This window comes from Rattus norvegicus, chromosome 6, assembly GCF_021556685.1.
Source record: "Rattus norvegicus strain SHRSP/BbbUtx chromosome 6, alternate assembly SHRSP_T2T, whole genome shotgun sequence".
In the NCBI taxonomy this organism is placed as follows: domain Eukaryota; kingdom Metazoa; phylum Chordata; class Mammalia; order Rodentia; family Muridae; genus Rattus; species Rattus norvegicus.
The window spans coordinates 21071394-21089804 of NC_141539.1; positions in this window are offsets into that span (position 1 = coordinate 21071394).

The window sequence follows — 18411 nt, forward strand, 5'->3', positions numbered from 1 at the left end:
GTGGTGAAAGTCATTTGGATTCTGTTCTTAAGAGTTTGACTGGTTGAATAAGTGGTTGGTATGAAGCTGTGTGTAATCGGCAGACCTATCTGTTGCACTTGGTTAGCTTTAATTGTTCTGTAAGTTTGTTCAACAATAAATCTGCAGAGATTGAACAAATAACCCTGATACTCAGTCTTTGGAAGTATGCTGTCTGAGCCAAAAATCAACCCATGCAGCCTTTTGGATTAGCTAGCAGCATTCTAGATCTATGTGACAACCTAAAGGGATGAGATGGAGTAAACCGTCTCAGGAAGCAGTTGTGCTTTTACAAGAGCTAGTGCTGTGTGGTATAGGCGGCCGATCAATATGCATCTGTTGAGTGGTACCCATCTCAATGACTCAGTTCCAGTCAGTTTTAGTACACCTTTTACATTTTAGGTAGTTTTGACTACCACTGCTAGGCAGACAGGAAAAGTGCTGATATTTTACTAAGAGTTTTTCTTCATATTCCTTACGTAGCCCAGGCCCCGTTTTGAATGTATGTCTGTGTTATAATTTTAGCCCTTGGGGAATAGAGCCATGAAGATCAGAAACCCAGGTTCTAGATTACATAATTTTGAGGCCGTGCATATGAGACAAATGCATTGGCATTCTGGGAGGCTGAGGCAGGAGGATCTAAAGATGGGAGTCTAACCTGGGCTACAGCCTGAGACTCCATTCACAACTACCTCCAACCCTGCTAGAGTTTATGTTGTCCTGGAACTCATTGTGTAGATCAGGCTGGCCTTGAACTCAGATAGACCTCTGCCTCCCTAGTGCTGGAGTTAAAGGCAGGAACTCCCACACCCTGGCTCAGCCTTAGACTGGAACTATTAAAAAAAACTTTTTTTTCCTTGAGTATAGAATGAGGGAAACAGCTCTCCCATCAGTCTTTGAACAAATATTAAGTGATTAACTTTGTTTTTAAGGTGGAACATGTTTCAGGTGATTGTGAGTCACCTGATAATACTGGGAGCCCAAGCTGGGTCCTTTCAGAGCTGTCTCTCCAGCCCTTTTGATTTCGCAAGTTGATAAGGCCCAGAAAGTATCAAACTGGCAGGTGGCATAAAGGAGAATGACATGGGATAGTTCATACCAGGAAAAATTAAATGCTAGACTTGCTGTGAGGTGCTTGAAGATGGATAAACCCAAAGATAAAATGGCTAATAAAAGTAGAGTAGTAGTTTAGTATAAACCATCTACATAACTTTTTTTTAGAGGTATCACTGTTACCCAGGCTGCTCTGGAATGTAATTCTTCTGAGGTAGTGTATTGAAGTAATCCCTGCAGGCCTTGAGTTAGTGCAGTCCTGCTTCAGGGTGTTGACTTATAGGCCTATAACCTTTCCTGCTAGGTCTGTATTGGGATGCGAGGGGCTGAGGTCTCACTGTGTATTGCAGGCTAATTAGAACTCAGATCCACTTGCCTGTGCCTATGGGTATTAGGATTAAAGATAAGTGCTACCACATGGCATTACAGCCTCACTGTGTAGACCAAGGTTGACTTGGAACTTCTTGTTTTTTTTTTTTTTTTTTTTTTTTTTTTTGGTTCTTTTTTTTCGGAGCTGGGGACCGAACCCAGGGCCTTGTGCTTCCTAGGTAAGCGCTCTACCACTGAGCTAAATCCCCAGCCCCTACTTCTTGTTTTTTTAAATAGGAGTAGTACACTCTTGTCTTCAGACACACCAAAAGAGGACATCCGATCCCATTACAGATGGTCGTGAGCCACCATGTGGTTGTTGGAACTTGAACTCAGGACCTCTGGAAGAGCAGTCAATGCTCTTAACCACTGAGCCATCTCCCCAGCCCCCAACTTGGAACCCTTGCTTAATTAGTAATTCCATACATGAATACTGCATGATCATGTTTTCTCCCCGCTTTTCCAATTTTACTTAATTTGAAACAGTTGCCCTGCCAGTTCTCAAAGTTTTGTTGTAACTGGCTGACCGTGAACATCCTGAGTGTTGGAAAGCACCTGCCACCATTCCTGCCTGACTTTCGGGTTTTAAGTTTATTTTTTTCAAGACATGCTTTCTCAGTGTAGCCCTGGCTGTCCTGGAACTTACTCTATAGACCAGGATCAGACCCACCTGCCTTTGCCTCCTGAGTGCTGGGATTAAAGGTGCACCGCCAAGCCTGGCCAGAGCTTTTAATTTTAAAATGAAGGAAGGAAGCAACAGTAGGAAGGTCAAACACTTGGAGAAGGTTACTGCTTTCCCTGGAACAGACTGAATTCGGTATAAACTCAGCAAAATAGGTTTTTCTATTTGGTCAGTTTACTGTAATGAGACTATTGAAGGAAATGGGTCTCAGCAACTACTGATACTGTCTCCATCTCCCTGGGCTCGGGTTACTACTGTACTCTGTTTACTCATCTGGTAGAAGAGAGGAGCACTTAATTCTTATGGTTTAAACCTTTCCTTAAGGTGCAGGTGGGGCTCTAGTGATCTGCTCCGATGCCGCCTTCCACTACAGATGCACCAAATCCAGCTCTATTATTTTCTCTTCTTGTAACCTCGTATGAAGCACTTTAACCTTTAACCTCCATACTTCTTGTGTCTTGATGACATTTTTAGTGCTGGATAATAGTTGGATATTCCTGTTCAGTTTGCCTGCTGGAGGATGTCTTAGTTACTTCCTAGTTTAGGTAATTAAGAATAAAGCTACTCAGGGGTTGGGGATTTAGCTCAGTGGTAGAGCGCTTGCCTAGGAAGCGCAAGGCCCTGGGTTTGGTCCCCAGCTCCGGAAAAAAAAAGAACCAAAAAAAAAAAAAAAAAAAAAAAGAATAAAGCTACTCTACCATTAAAGTGGTGGTTTTGTGCAGACGTTTAACATCTTTGGATAAAAAGGAGCTTGCTTGTTTACTTTTGAATGTGAGGGTGACGTGTTACACAGTTGATTTCCAGCATTAAGATGGCTGGTCTCATCTGGCTAAATGGCTGTCCTTTTCCTCCCTCATCCCACCACGTGTGTCTCTTTCAAAGCTCTGTGCTCTATCCATAAGGATGACTTTTCTCTGGTAGAGGACAGTCTTTCAGTCAAGTGGCCACACTCCCCTACTCTAGAGCTGTCCTTTTGTAAGAAGCTGCTGTGAATCTTCTCACATTCCCAGCAGTGAGTGGCCACAGTTGCTGTTGCTCCAGTCTTTTTAAGTGTCTGTCCTCTGGATTTTGGCCAGTAAGTGGATAGTGATCGAGTGCCAGAGCTCTTTCTCTGACCAGTGTGGGCTGTGAGGCATCTGGGTTCAACATTTCCTTTGGTGAAAGATCTATTAAGAGGCTTGTATTTTTTATATATTTTATATTTTATTTATGCATTTATTTTTAATACATATGAGTGTTTTACCTGAATGTGTATATGTGTACCATGTGTGCCTGGTGCCCAAAAAGAGATCAGAAGAGGGCATTGGGGAACTGTAGTTATGGATGGTTGTAAGTTACATTGTAGAGGCGGGGAACTGAAATGGAGTCCTGTGTAGGCAACAGTACTCTTCACTGTTAAGCCATCCCTCTAGCACAAGGGACAAGGGTCTCACAGCATAGCCCTCTGACGTGTAGAACAGACTGCCTTGAACTTGCATTGACCCACCTTCCTCTGCTGGGATGGAGGGCATGCACTATCCATCTAGCAGTGGGTGGCCTATTGTTTTTTGAGACAGTTTCTCTACTTAACCCTGGCTACTTTGAAATTTGGTAGGTCCTAGATTCAGAGATCTGCCTGCCTCAGCCTACTGTGCTGGGATTAAAGGCTTTACCACCATACTTGGCTTTCCAAGGGTTTCTGAGGAGAACAGTAATGGAGACCTAGTGATGGACTTGTGAATTCTAATAATTACCATATCTAAGTGAATAGTTACTCAGCTTGGGTGAGCATATATATCCATTCTGGTTCTTTTTTTTTTTTTTTTTCTTCTGGAGCTGGGGACCGAACCCAGGGCCGTGCGCTTCCTAGGTAAGCGCTCTACCACTGAGCTAAATCCCCAGCCCCCGAGCATATATATCCAGAGTAATTCCTAAGTTTCAAAGAATATATGTCCATTTTTATTTTTGGTGAGTGTTAAGTTTTCCCTGCGGCAGTGTGTAGGCATTCCTGAGTCTCCATATTTATTCGGTGGGCTTTCAACTTAACAATTGTAAGTCTTGTGTTGTGAACTGATAACAATACAGTTTTTCCCTCTGAATCACTACATTTTAGTTCTACAGACATTAGAACATTTTCATGCATTTAACATACTTGGGTCAGCTTTCTCCCCATGTTTTTCTTTATACCCTTCCCTTTTTAATTTATGATAAATACATTAACCCTTTCTGGAATGTTTCTGTGATTTAATTTCCTTAGTTTCCATATACTTGAGTTTTACCAGTGGGACTCTAATTTATGTTATCATTCATTGGTCTACATATAAGTCACAAGATAAATTGTGACACCAGGTGCCATTCTGTTTCTTTATTGCCTATAATTTTATTTCATTGCGTAAACACTGATTAACACTTAGGTACCTGAGTGAAATGTTAATGAGTGAATAAATTTAATTACTTGAATTCTAATTAATTTATAAGCCAAGCATCTGAAATTGAAAATTAATCAGTATGTCAACTAAAAGCTTATATTTCATTTTAGGTGCCTATGAAACTGTCTCCTTAGGCTCTATTTTGTAGCTCTAAGCATAGGATTCTTCTCATCTAGGGGTCTGGAGAGATGGCTGTATTATTAGTCAGGGTTCTCTAGAGTCATAGAACTTATAAAATGTCTCTATATATTAAGGGAATTCGTTGTGATGATTTACAATCTGTAGTCCAAGTAACCCAACAACAGGCAGCTGTGGATGGGGAGTCCAAGAATCTAGTAGTCGTTCAGTCCCACGAGGCTAGTTGTTTCAGCTGGCCTCCATATAAGCTGGAATCCTGAAGAAGGAGGTTTCAACAGATGTGCTGGCAGGTAAGTGCAAGCAGGTGAAGAAGAGACCTTCCTTCTTCCATTGTCCTTATGTAGGGCTCCAACAGAAGGAGTGACTCAGATTAAAGATGTGTAACCACCATGACTGGATCTGGGATATTCTTTGTCCTAGGCCGACCTTGAACTCAGATCTGTTTGTCTCAGTCTCCTGGGATTAAAGGCATGTACTATTTTGCCTGGGCCTAAGCTTTTCACGGCCAGTATTCCTCCATGTCAAGGTCCAGGTCAGAAACCTGTGTCTTCCAGCCTCAAAATCTGGAGCACAGGTGTGCCCTCCATTTCTAGATTGTAGTTCGTTCCAGATGTCATCAAGTTGACAACCAGGAGTAGTCATCACAATGGCTCAGTGTTTGAGAGCCCGGCTGCTCTTCCAAAGAGCTCAGGTTCAACTATTAGCACCTGTATTGTGGCTTTCAACTTATCTGTGGTCTCTGGACACTGTATGCACAAAGTATGCATACATATGTGTAGGCAAAACACACACATAACCCACACACAAAAGAGTCTCATCTAACCCTGTGCTAACCCTGAATTCCAGTTTTAGAAGTACTGCTCAGAAAAGATCTAGGAAATTGCTGTGCAAATGTGTGTGCAGAAGGTTTACAAAGTGAGATCAGGTAAGAGCCTGGCCTAAGAACCATGACTGTCAGCTGCCTCCTATATTATACTGGAGGCTCCTTGGTTGTGAGTCTCACTTAGAAAGGTTTGAAAGTGTCTGAATTGGGTCCTATCCAAGAAAATCTATCCTAGACAACTATAAGGTTTCAAGACATTAAAGAAAAATTCTGCATATCCCAGCACCTAGAAGGCAGAGTCAGGCAGATCTAGAGTTCAAGGCCAGTTGGATCTACATAGTGAATTCCGCCAGCCAGGGCAACATAGTGAGACTCTGTTTCAATCTTCAGGGATTAAACTAGGTACAGCCAAGGGAAAGGAAAATGGAAAACTCATCATGTTTGGGAAGAACTATCAGCACTGCTTCCTTTACAACTAAGATACGTCTAATGTTTATAGTTTCGTTTAGACCACTGTCAGCCTGAAATAGTTTTCTTCTATATCCTAGCATGAATCTAAAACCTTTCCAAACTCCTTGAATTCTCCAAAATGTTTGTTTGCTTTTAGTGCTGACAGACTGACTTGGCTGGGGACCCCTGGATAAGCCTCAGGATGGATGCTGGTCACCAGAAAGAGGAATAAATAGCTACAGGGATGGGACTTTTTTGCCATGCATCACAGTCCAGGAGGGAAGAGGAACAGAAGATTGTACTGATCACCAGTGGCCAATGGTTTTAATCATGGCTTATGTTAGTGAGCCCTCCCTCCAAATAATAAAAGGCCAGCAAGATGGCTCCTTGCTTGAGCAGAGATGCTTGCACAAACAACCCAAGCTTGATCCCAGGACCCCATAGGTGACAGACATGGTATATCTGAGGGGATTTCTAGAATGAGCTTGAGGTGAGAAGACTCACAGAATGAACAACCATCCTTTGGGTTGGGAAGCTAGGCTGAAGACAACGGAGAAGTAACGAAGCACCAGCATTTATCTGTTTCCTGTTTGGGCAGTCTGACCAGTCGCTATGGCCTTCCCCGGGACATAGACTGAACTCTCAAACTAAACCAAGGTTAGCCCTCCCTCCTTTAAGTTGTTTTGTCAGGTATTTTGTTACAGCATGGAGGGAAGGAAGGAACTAATACAGTTGGTGTGAGTAAAACCAAGCTTTTCCCAGCTGATAAGAAGGCTCAAGGTAAGGCCCTTGCCGCCAGGCTGGATGACTGGAATTCAATCCTGCAGGATCCAAGTGGAGGAAAGAGAACCGATCCCTTCCACATGTGTGTACGTACACACACACACACACACACACACACACACACACACGGAGTAAATGGTGGGGAAAAAAGGGTCTTTCCCTTGGACAGATATAATTTACCTTCAAGCCAAATTTGGTCTGCTTCTGTTTTGTAGAAGGTTTAACAGTTCAAAGTAGTTGAATAATGAGAAGTCCCAATATTTGATCATATAAATTAAATGAAATTCAAACTATAAGATTCTTTTTTAAATTTTTTTTATTTTATGTATATGAGTACACTGTAACTGTCTTCAGACACACCAGAAGAGGGCATCGGATCTCATTACAGATGGTTGTGAGCCACCATGTGGTTGCTGGGTATTGAACTCAGGACCTCTAGAGGAGCAGTCACTGAGCCATTTCTCCAGCCCAAACTAAAGATTCTTTTTTTTTTTTTTTTTCAGAGCTGGGGACCGAACCCAGGGCCTTGCGTTTGCTAGGCAAGCGCTCTATCACTGAGCTAAATCCCCAACCCCCAAACTAAAGATTCTTAAAGCTTTTCTGGAATTATACCTAAGTAGGTTGATGTCATTATACAGGTGAAGGCAGACACAAGATAAAACGAGCCCTTTTGGGACTGGAGAGATGGCTCAGCGGTTAATAGCACTGACTTCTCTTCCAGAGATCCTGAGTTCAATTCCCAGCAACCAGATGGTGGCTCACAACCATCTGTAATGGGGTCTGATGGCTTCTGAGGTGTCTGAAGACAGTGACAGTGTACTCACACATATAAAATAAATATTTTTAAAAAAATGAGTCCTGTCATTGGATAAGAAGGAAGGGAGGCGGGAACAGAGGTTTTAGGAGAGGGAGAAGCAGAAGGAGAAGTAACACGGAGGCAGATGTAAATGATCCTCGCCATGCATCTCTACATAGATACAGGTTGTTGTGAATATTTCCTAAGGGATGGATTTCTTTTTTTTTTTTAAATACTAACATTCTTTTATTATTATTATTATTTTCGGAGCTGGGGACCGAACCCAGGGCTTTGCGCTTGCTAAGCAAGTAAGTGCTCTACCACTGAGCTAAATCCCCAACCCCAAGGGATGGATTTCTATTGGCCAATTTATCTTATCTAGGTGGGTGATTTATCAATTGGTTATGAGTTTATTGAGTGGATATATTGTGGATTGAAAATTTAGCATATAAATCTGATTGATAAATTACAGTTTATTGAGTCCTGATTTCACTGGGTTGTTGGGAGTGTGAGCAAAGTCTGTGGTAGGGAGCAACGACAGGCCAGCGCCATGGGGGACTTTGAGAGCCCCGATTTTACCGGGTAGCTGGAACCAGAGTTAATGGCTAGCAGAGAGCCTCCGGGAGAGATTCCATATGGCCCACTGGTGCCGGAACTAACGGCAAGGTGCCACACTGGAACAGCTTGTGGACCTCCTGGGTCAGAGAGTTCTTGGGGGCAGCGTAGAGCGGCTGAGATAAAGATACCCACAGTGCCATGAGGCCCTGTGGGTGCCGGCGCTAGCGCCGGGTAAAAGGCTCAGGCATTTTTTAATATTTACCACAACATACCTATGATCTCATTTGTGACTTTTTATAAAAATTAAAATCACATGAAACCATTTCATGTCTGCCCATGACTTTGTGTTGAAGTGGCAAAGCCGGATCATTGAAAAGTTGGATCATAAAAAATTACTCATTTTGACTTGACAAAGTATTTGTCCACCCCTGGTTTAGACATTTGTCTAAAACTTTCCAGGTTTTTAAAACAAATTCTTGTGATGATGTTGAGTGCTGGGGTTGTTGGTGGAATTGCCAAGGCTAGTTTACCAAGTGTACTATGGCTGGCTGATGACATAAGCTAGGGTCATAACACAGGAGGGTGCCTCAGTTGAGAAAATGCTTCCTTAAGATCTGGCTGCAGGCAAACCCGTAGGGCATTTCTTAATGAGTGACTGATGTGGAAGGTGCCCCGCCCATCTAGATGTGGGTGGCGCCATCGTCCTTGGTCAGATGGTCCTCTGCTCTATAAGAAAGCAGCTGAACAAACCACGGCGAGCAAGCCAGTAAGCAGCACCCCTCCCTGACTACTGCATGAACTCCTGCTCCGGGTTCCTGCCTGCTCTGCCTGAATTCCTACCCTGACTTCAGTGATGAACAGCGATGATAAAGGACAAGCCAAAAAAATCCCTTTCCTCTCCGACTTGCATTTGGTCACTTTTTTTTTTTAAATCACAACAATAGTTACTATGACTAAGACACCAAGGTAATGCTTCTGGTCAGGAAGATCTCTGAGACTTATTAATGAAGAAAGTGCTCATAGGTGTTACTAGTGCAAAAACCTCCTGGCGATCGAAAACCACTGCTTTGGGCCTCTATTCCCTAACTGGAACCAACATCAGCCTGGTTGCACAGAAAGACGCTCTGGTGTGGCTAAGGGTGTTTTAGGTGTCCCCTAGCATCTCTAGCCAAATGCATGTTTCTTAGAAACAGCAGAAACTGTGTTTTATTCCACACCTGTACCAGTAGAGGTCACTGTGCTAAAAGATATAAACCAGAGGAAAAGATGAAAAATCTCTTCAGGAACTTTGAAGCAGAATTTCACAGAACTGTTAAGGTAGACCCAGTAAGTACTAAGTCAACATAATAATAATAATAATAATAATAATAATAATAATAATAATAATAATAATAATAATAATTATTATTATTATTATTATTATTATTTCCAAACATCTGAAGGCTTTGTTGTTGGGTACTTACATAAATTTATAATTGTTATTCGTGTGTGTGTGTGTGTGTGTGTGTGTGTGTGTTTGTGTGTGTGTGTGTGTGTTTGTGTGTGTGTATAAACGTGGGACAGAGGACAGCTTCATAAGTAGGTTCTCTTCTATGACCTTGTCTGAAACAGTCTGTTCACTGCCACATACTCTAGGCTAGCTAATCCACAAATTTCTGGGGACTCTGTACTGGGATTACAGGGGCAGTCATTATACTGCCTCTGGCTTTCTGGGAATTCTGGAGATTCAAGCTCAGGTCCTCACACTTAATAGGCTGGTACCTTATCCACTGAACTATCTCCCTGACCTGATCTTTTATTAGAATAAACAACCTCGGTCTCTAGTAATAATTCCCTTCTTTCCCTGCTTTCTTTGTCTTTAAGACAGTGTTTCTCTGTGTAGCCCTGACTGTCCTGGGACTCACCCTGTAGACCAGGCTGGCATCAAACTCAGAGATCCTCCTGCCTCTGCCTCCTGAGTGCTGGGAGTGTAAAGGTGTGTGCCACCCCTGCCTGCCTGGCTTCACTTGGCTTTTATTTAAGACATGCTAGCCTGGAATTCCCTGTGTATTCCAGGCTGGCGTCTCTATGCCTGAGTAACGAGATTACAAGTGTGCTCTATCATAGCCGGCATTTTTGTTTTCTTTAAATATTTGGTTAGCCATTTAGATAGTGTTGGGGTCCAGGATTCACCTTACAAACCATACAAACATCGATCTCAGTCAGAAAGAGATAGTTTGATGAGCATACACCCCACGACTGGTTGATCAGGGCCATGGTCAGGAACTGAACTATGACATTGAGTTAAGAGTCCACAGGGTTGGGGCTGGGGATTTAGCTCAGTGGTAGAGCGCTTACCTAGAAAGCGCAAGGCCCTGGGTTCGGTCCCCAGCTCCGAAAAAAAGAACAAAAAAAAAAAAAAAAGAGTCCACAGGGTTTTTAAGCCCAAAAGCCACAAACATTTGGGCCAAGTTATTCCACCAATCAGGATTTAGGGATTCAGGATTTCCTTGGGAACAATGATATTGCTGCATGCTTATGCTGCTCCCGTTGGTTGGGGTATTCAACTGTAGCAGGGGACTTGCCTTGTCTAACATTTATGTCTTAACTTGCCAACCAGGATGCCAGTTACCCATATGCATGTCTCTTCCTGCCAAATAAGATATATGTTCCCAGGGAGGTCTTGGGAACTTTAACTTTACTAGACCATTACTCAAAATGGAAGTCTTATTCCAAATAGTTTTTTTTTTTTTATATTGGTGCAGATGTCTCTTATGTTAGGGTATGTACTGGCTGGTTTTGTGTGTCAATTTGACACAAGCTGGAGTTATCACAGAAAAAGGAGCCTCAGTTGAGGAAATGCCTCTCTGAGATCCAGCTGTAAGACATGATGTAAAATGTAAGACATTTTCTCAATTAGTGATCAAGGGTGGAGGACCCAGCCCCTTGTGGGTGGTGCCATCCCTGGGCTGGTGGTCTTGGGTTCTATAAGAGAGCAAGCTGAGCAAGCCAGGGGAAGCAAGCCAGTAAGTAACATCCCTCCATGGCCTCTGCATCAGCTCCTGCTTCCTGACCTGCTTGAGTTCCAGTCCTGACTTTCTTTTTTTTTTTTTTTTTTGGGTTCTTTTTTTCGGAGCTGGGGACCGAACCCAGGGCCTTGCGCTTCCTAGGTAAGCGCTCTACCATTGAGCTAAATCCCCAGCCCCTAGTCCTGACTTTCTTTGGTGATAAACAGCAATGTGGAAGTGTAAGCTGAATAAACCCTTTCCTCCCCAACTTGCTTCTTGGTCATGATGTTTGTGCAGGAATAGAAACCCTGACTAAGACAGGGTCCAATCATATTGTGTGGGTAACTATACAAAGCAGCTCTACTGACTTCTCATGACTGGTTTCCAAGGGCACAGAACATAGCAGAATATGTGATCAGTCTTGGAACATAGTACCAGAAGACACATTGAGAAAGTTTCCTTATAATGGCAGGCTATCCAGGTAACTGTTACCCAGGCCTTAACTTTTTATGTAGTATTTTACCTAGGTCCTAACAGATAACTGCTTGAAATCTTAGGATTATTGTTTGTATGTTATATCTTTTTTCATCTATTTACTTTCAACTTATTTTTGAGTATCGAAAGATAAACTCCATAAACAACATCTGTTGGATCTTGTCTCATTTACTTATCTATTCATCTATGTATCTTCTTATTTAACTTATAGACAAGGGTGTACTACTGTAGACCAGGCTAGCCTCCAATTCACAGTCCTCTCATGTTGCTGAGATCACATGCCCTATGTTCACATAACCACTATTTCACCTGCTGTTTTATAGCATGAAGCAAAACAGGCCCTGGAAAATGATGTGTATCATACTAACTTTTCTTGGGAATCTGTAAACAAACTTCTGTTGATCCCAGATTGGGTACCAGTGCCAGACCAAGAAATTATTACATTTAAGTAACTTGGCGAACCAGATGATTTAATCAGTTTCTTATAGGAAGATGGGTAAAGGGTTACCTTTAAGAATATGAGCATTTATGAGCAAATATATCACCAGAGAAAATGCGTCATGTCCATCCCCTCCTTCAGCAACTGTACTTTTCTATTTTCTCTCTAGTTTTTTTTTTTTTCAAGAAAGGGTTTCTCCGAATAGTCTTGGCTGTCCACCAGCCTCTTCCTCCAGAATGCTGGGATTAAAGGTGTGTACCACCATGTCCAGCCCTTCTTTTGTATTATTAAGAGGAATACGAAAGTATTCCCTCCCATTTACAAGGGAATGTTAATGGGCTCAGTCTTGTGCCTCAATGTCCCTTCCTTACATTTCTTCCGCCTCCCTTCCCGAGATGTGGAGGACCTGATGAGAGATGACTAAGTATGAACAGCCTACAACCCTTCCTTAGCACTTTAAACACACAGGCAGTTGTAATAACAGCCACCATTATCCTTACCCCAGCCAAAAAAACTTCACCTGACCAAGGCCAGCAGCAGCGATAGTCTATGGGCATAAACATACTTATGTAGAGGCAACTTCACAAGCACATCATACCTGTTTAGCAAAAACAATGGCAGTAGCTTCCCCAGAAGAGCCCATGACCTACAGGCTTTGGATGAGACAGCACCAGACATGAGTTCTCTCCAGTGGAGCTGGCCTCAGATCTGATCAGAAAATAATTGTTCCCTAACCATCATGCCCCTGTTGTACTAGCAGTCACATCTTTGCCTGGTAGGTTGACAACATGAAGGACTAGAGTAGGACCACTGGGGACAGATTTTCCTCCAAAGCTTACCCACTGCATTCCGGCACAATAAAAACTAGCCACCAGGGAGGGAAGGGAGGCTTCTGGCCCAGTCCCATCTTGGCTTTTTTTTTCCATGTGTGGCAAAGTACTACCAGGTCATACCATCTTGTTTCTTGCAGATTAGATAGCCAACAACTGTAGGGAGGTAAGGCACCCTTAGCACTGGACTTTTATTTCATTTTAGGGCTGTGGGGAACATCTTTACATGTACAGACTCTTTAACCTTGTTCACCGTTCACAAACACAGGCTGTTCCTGCTCACCTTGTTGGGCATCACCACTAGGAGTCCCAAGGATTGCACAGTTTTGCCTGGTCTTTGCATCCAGTGTGAGCTGATTTCCTATCCTCGTGCCTTGAGACATGGCTTACATGCCCTTCCTGTGCTTTCCAAAATCTGGGAAATACTTGAAGGTTAACAGATGAGATCTTACAAAGGGTTGGCTAGAGTTCTGAAAGCCTATTGTTGGTTAAACCGACTGGGCTCAGAGGTAAACAGAGGAGCTAATACTTAAAACGTGTTAGTGCTGGGCCACGACGGTGCACGGCTTTAATCCCAGCACTCAGGAGGTAGAGCGGGCAGATCTTTGTAAATTTGAGGACATCCTGGTCAACAGAGTTGAGTTCCAGGGCAGTCAGGGCTACGTGAAGAAACTCTGTGTTGGAAAACAAAAGTGTTGGCAAGGTCTGGTACTTTCTGAAAAGAATTCACACGAGCTGTGGTCTGCCCTGCAGTCATCTGTATTTTGCTGCTAATTCCGCTGCCCCAAGGACAGCTGCCTAGTCATGTACTCAGGACTCAGGTGACTTCACCAGAACCTTCTCCCCATTTAACTTGTAAAATACATACCGGACAGAAAGAACGAGGCCTGCCATTGGACGAGAAGGAAGGATGGGCAGGAGAAAAGTTTGAGGGAAGAGGAGGAGGGGGGAGGAGAGGGGAGAGTAGCCAGAGACGACATGGAAGCTGAGGTTAAGACTCCACACTGCGCCTTTACAGGTTGTTATGAATGTTCTTAAGGGATGGATGTGTACTGGGCTTTGTATGTTTAGGTGGGCAATTATATCTTATCTATTGGATCAGAGGTTATAGTGTTGTGTGTTCTTTTCATGTGGAGAATTGAATTTTGGAGATTGTGTGGGACTCTATGGAGTTGGGATGTATGCTTCTGGCAAGATATCTGCGGTGCTGGACCTAAAGTGGGGTAAAAGACAGCATTTCATCTTTTATATTTTTACAACAACACACATGTGCCATTTTCCCCCAAGAGGTGAATGTGGGGCGCAGCCATATACATGGAGGCACCACTTTATTTAGTCTACACTATTGAGTTGGTCCCCATAAGCTGACCTGCCTCATCCTGGGGACTCTCATGAGGCTGTTGTAGCACCTCCAACAGGCTCAAGGGGAGGCTGGCTCCAGCTGCCACCCTGGCTTGCCGACTGAAGTGACTCCCCAGGACGGACAGGCTCTTAGCTAGTGCTGTGTGATAGGTCTGCTGCCCCTCCGCCAGACATGCCTGCCTCTTGAGACATACCTTGGCCTTAATGAATAATTTCTATCTTTGCTACACTCTCTTGCAGGAGGAAAACGTGAGCGGGTTACTCTGGATAGATAGCTGCCCATCCCTGGGATAAACTGCCCTTTTCATCTGAACGATCTCTCTTTCACACACTGTTTTCAGGCTTTAACATCTTCAGAGGTTCTCACTGAATTTAGCTTTGTCATTTTCTTTTTCACTGGCTCAAAATTTTGCCACATTTTGCTCTCAGGTAACCCAGATGGGTCCCCATTGTTTGCTTGCTTTTTTTTTTTTTAAGATTTATTTATTCTATATAAGTTCACTGTCACTGTCTTCAGACACTCCAGAAGAGGGTATCAGATCTCATTACAGATGCTTGTGAGCCACCATGTGGTTGCTGGGAATTGAACTCAGGACCTCTGGAAGAGCAGTCAGTGCTCTTAACCTCTGAGCCATCTCTCCAGCCCTGTTTGCTTGCTTTTATTTTTATTTTTTTTTCCTTTTCATTTCCTTGTTATTGCTCTAGCACGGTATGAGTCTGATTTATATGCTACTCCAACTCATTCGGATTCACCAAAGCCTCCTGTCTCTTAAAGATCTTGTCCCATGGTGGGACTCAGCAAAGCTATTAAAGTCTTATTCCAGTCCCAAGGTCCCTGCTGAATTAATCTTTCTTAATTCTTGTGAACAGCTTTATCTGGCCTGGTGAAATTTCATCAAACACTGCCTCTCTTATGCCCAGTTGCCTTGGTAATGGCTTCAGTCTCTGATATTCATTCATGAGGTTCTCAGCTGACCATATTTCCCCGTCGATGGCATTTATTGGGTCGCTTAAATTCTTCATTATTACCAATTACAGTTTGATACACATTGTTATCTGCCTATACAGGCTTGCTCTAGATTTCTGTTCAGTCCATTTATTTTTTTATGTGTATCTGTGTGTCTCTGTGAATGTCACATGTATTGGGTGCCTAAAGCGGCCAGAAGAAGGTGGGAGATCCCCTAGCTGGAATTTGAGCTGCCTGGCACACAAGTGGGGAACCAAACTCAGGCCTCTGAACTACTTTGTTTTCTGCTCTAGAAGTGGGGCAACCTGGGGTAACAGAGCTGATAAATAACAGACGAAAGTCCCATGCAATAACCAACTTTAGTCAGAGCCTCAGACAATTTATACTCTGAGGGCTAAGGAAGGTAAAGTTCTCGAGTTCAAGCCATGTATAATCACAAGGGCAAGTCACACACATGGCAAAAACATGATTTTCCATGGCTATTTAATCGAATAACACCTGCAGGCAATAATGAGTAACCTGAAGTAAACACACTCCTACCTGCTACTCCTGGGAGACGCACAAAGATACATTCCGAGAACAAGTCTGTGTTTTGAAGAAACTGAGCTCACAGGACTCTTGTCTTGTTTCCATGGATGTTCTCACAAGCATTAAGAACTTGCCTCATGGGCTGGAGAGATAGCTCAGCGGTTAAGAGCACTGACTGCTTTTCCAGAGGTCCCCAGTTCAAATCCCAGCAACCACATGGTGGCTCACAAGCATCTGTAATGGGATCTGATGCCCTCTTCTGGTGTGTCTGAAGACAGCTACAGTGTACTTATATATAATAAATAAATCTTTTAAAAAAGCTTCTGACATGACTCCATTTCTGGACCGTATTCTGACAACAGGCTTTTTTATTTATTTATTTATTTATTTATTTATTTATTTATTTATTTATTTATTTATTTTGAGACAGAGTCTCTCTATATAGCTCTGACTGTCCTAGAACTCACTATGTAGACCAGGCTGTCTCAAACACAGAGATCTGCTCATCTCTACTTCCAATGTGTTGGGATTAAAGGTGTGAGACATCCAGCCCTAGGTCATGAGTTTTACAATAATGATAGATTCTGTCAAATTTCCCTCCAATAAAGTAGTATTAACATATGTTTGTACCAGTGGTAGTTGGGCAGAAACTCCCTTTTTACCAGTGCTATATATTACAGACTGTGGTAGCTGGACAGGATGGTCCCCCACAGGTTCATGCAGTTGAGCATTTGGTCCTCAGTGGGAACTGTTTGGGAAGGATTAGGATCCATGACCTTATTGGAGGTCTGGGGTGGGCTTTGAGGTTTCAAAAGCCCATGTCATTCTCAGCCCTGCCTCTCACCCTCTGTCTCCAACTTTCAGATAAGTATGTAAGCTCTCAGCTACTGCTCCAGCACCATGCCTGCCTGCCTGCCGCCATTATTCCCACCATGATGATCTGTCTGGCATGGACTCACCATGAAACTGTAAACCCTCAATAAACTTGTTTGTCTTGGCCATGGTGCTGTGGTCACACAATTGAAAAGTAACTAAGACATGAATTATAATTTTTTCCTTCTACTATTAAAGAAAAAAAAGGGGGGGAGGGAGCTTCTTCTTTTCTTGTGTATAGTGCCAGTAGGGCTGGACTTCTTACCAAGGATATAGACATAGACTCTGGGTCTGCCATGACCTGTTTTTCACAAGGACTTCAACACCTTCCTTACCCTTCAAGGTCAGATGACAGACACCATCCATTTACATACACAACCATAATGGTGAAGTTAAAACCAACAGCTGATTGTGGAAGAGACTCCTGGCATGCTGTATTAACTCTTCCTAAGACATAAATATCTATTCACCCCAAACAAAGCACCAACCACAGAACAAACTAAGACATCCATCAAAGTCCAACTTGATGGACCAGTGAGTTTATCTGCACTTGCAGAGTACAGATGATGTGGATGCTGGTGCCACTTACAGGAGTGTGGGTGAGCCGAAGCAAATGAATCACTAAGTCCCACCCACCCAATCCTGGATGGATACGGCTTCATGGAAAGTACTATGGAGTCCCACCATACATCTTTTAGGCAGCGTGGCTGACTGAGATCTTCTCTCCCTTGTGATTCTTTACGGCTTGTGATGGCTATTCTTGGTTATCAACCTGACTATACCTGGAAAGAATGGAAACCCCACAATGGAAAAGCACACTTGTGTGAGCCTATATAAAGACCAGGAAGAAGGAAGCTTTTGCTCTTTGCTGGCTTGCTCTCATCTCCCTAGCCAACCCATTCCTTTGCTGGCGTCAGAGCATAATTCTTCGGGATTCTGGTGTACACTGAAGACCAGTTAGCCACATGGACTGAACAACTACTGGATTCTTGGGCCTTCTGTTCAGTTCATGGTAGCCATTGTTGGATTAGATTAGCTGAACCACAGCCTATACGTCATTCTAAAAAATACACTTTATAAGTTCTATTACTCTAGAGAACGCTAACTTCTCTAGCCTGGAGGAGGGACCTTGCAAATCTTACAGCTCTGAGAAACTTCCCGATTCTTAGGAGCCTCTGTCCTCCCTTTTAGGGAAACAGCTCCCCCACAATGGGAACCGTAAGGGTTTATTTATACAGAGGGTCCTAGAAGAGAGTGATCAAAGTTGTTAGGAGCTCTGAGCAGTGATTTTTAAGGCCTACATGTCTGCCTAAATGTAGCGAGGAAGAGGAACATGGCCACAGCCCTAGGCTCCTAGCTTTTGTTGCTTAGGGCTTTGGTGGCTCAAGCATCTGCTGTTCACCCTTTCTTTGTGGTCTGTCATCACTGGAGGGCCGTGGGCCAGAAGAAAAAGAACCTGGTTCATATCTCAGCTTTAGGTCCTATGCTGCTGACGTGTATTCAACTTCTTGTCGCTTTGTCTCACAGGTGAGAAGACAAGTCTACATGGCTCAGTGAGTAAATGTGCTTGCTTCGCATACATGACTTCCCGAGTTCAGATCCCTAGCACCCAAGTAAGAAGTCTGGGCAAGGTCACGCATACCTGTAACCCTGGTGCGTGGGGGGAGTGGTGGAGACAGGAGGCTTCGTGGCAGCCGGCCAGCTGAAAAAAGCCAAGCTCCAGACTCAGGAGAGGCACTGACTCAAGGTAAAGAAGTGGAGAGAGAGATGTCCAAAATCATCCTCACAGCTCTACACGGGCATGCATGAGCACTACAACACACACACACACACACACACACACACACACACA